This window comes from Mus pahari, chromosome X (assembly GCF_900095145.1).
Source record: "Mus pahari chromosome X, PAHARI_EIJ_v1.1, whole genome shotgun sequence".
NCBI lineage: Eukaryota > Metazoa > Chordata > Mammalia > Rodentia > Muridae > Mus > Mus pahari.
The window spans coordinates 42,686,038-42,686,414 of NC_034613.1; positions in this window are offsets into that span (position 1 = coordinate 42,686,038).

Below are 377 nucleotides of genomic sequence, written 5' to 3' on the forward strand. Positions count from 1 at the left end.
AAAAAAAAAAAAAAAAAAAAAAAAAAAAAAAAAAAAAAAAAAAAAAAAAAGAGTGATCTAAGAGCTAGGGTTGTATCTCAGTTGATAAAGTGCTTGCCTGGTATGCACAAAGCCCCAATTTCAATCCCTGGCGTCACACACACACAAAGGGTGTCATAGTGTATGCCAATAAGCCCATGTGAAAGTAAAAAGAGCATGAAGTTAAAGGTCATCTTGGCTACATAGCAAGTTCAAAGTCATTCTTGATAGTTGATGCTGAAATAATCAAACATTTTTAAACAAACTAATAAATAACACTTTAGTTCTGTAAAGACTTATGCCTGGAAGATCAATGACCTTTACCTAGGGGTAAGAATAAGGCCTATATCCAAATGGAG